The following is a 793-nucleotide window of genomic DNA, read 5'->3' on the forward strand; positions in this document are numbered from 1 at the left end:
GGTGGTAGGGATCCTATTAAAGTCTTTAAGTGGTAGATCTATCATTATTAATATTAATTAGATCTTTCATTGTGGGTTTGCAAAATACTGAGGAAGTATCCTGTCCATCTAGCAGAGCCTCATACTAGACAAGGGGCTGGGAACCAGAAGGTAGGTCCGCCTGGTGCCGCCCCGTTCGCACACCAGGCGGTCATCGTTCATGACTGTACTCCCCATAGCCATGCAGCTTCTAGGCACGAAGATGACGCCGTAAGCTTGAGTCCATGTCCTCCACGGATACTTGGGGTGCTGTCGACAGGTCGTGCTCCTGGATTCCACCCTTGACCTCCTTAGGCGTCGGGATTTTTTTGTCAAGGTTGTCTCCTTTAGATCATTCGCATTCTGTTCCTGGACCGCTATGTCTAGGCTTAACAGGGTCACCTCGAGAAGGGGGAACAGCTGCTTCAGAGTGCTCGACTACCCGAGTATCCTAACTTCTGACACCCTCGGTCTCTCGGCCGACCAACAAGCACGCGCACAGATATCTCAACACTGACTTTGAACTGACACCACTCTCAGGTTGGAAATAAAAACGTCTGTCCAATTCTAAGGTACCGCCCTACAGTCACCTGTTCCCAGTTCCTAAGCCAGACAAGGACCCAAGCAAGATTGCCTCATATCGCATAGTGACCATGCAAAATACCGTTGGGAAGCTGCTGGAGAAAATCGTGGCACGCAGATTGACATTATTGACAATAGTGCTGGAGGAAAAGAACGTCCTACCGCCGAACTTGGCAGCTATAGAAGAGGAAAG

This window comes from Aplysia californica, unplaced genomic scaffold (assembly GCF_000002075.1).
Source record: "Aplysia californica isolate F4 #8 unplaced genomic scaffold, AplCal3.0 scaffold00052, whole genome shotgun sequence".
NCBI lineage: Eukaryota > Metazoa > Mollusca > Gastropoda > Aplysiida > Aplysiidae > Aplysia > Aplysia californica.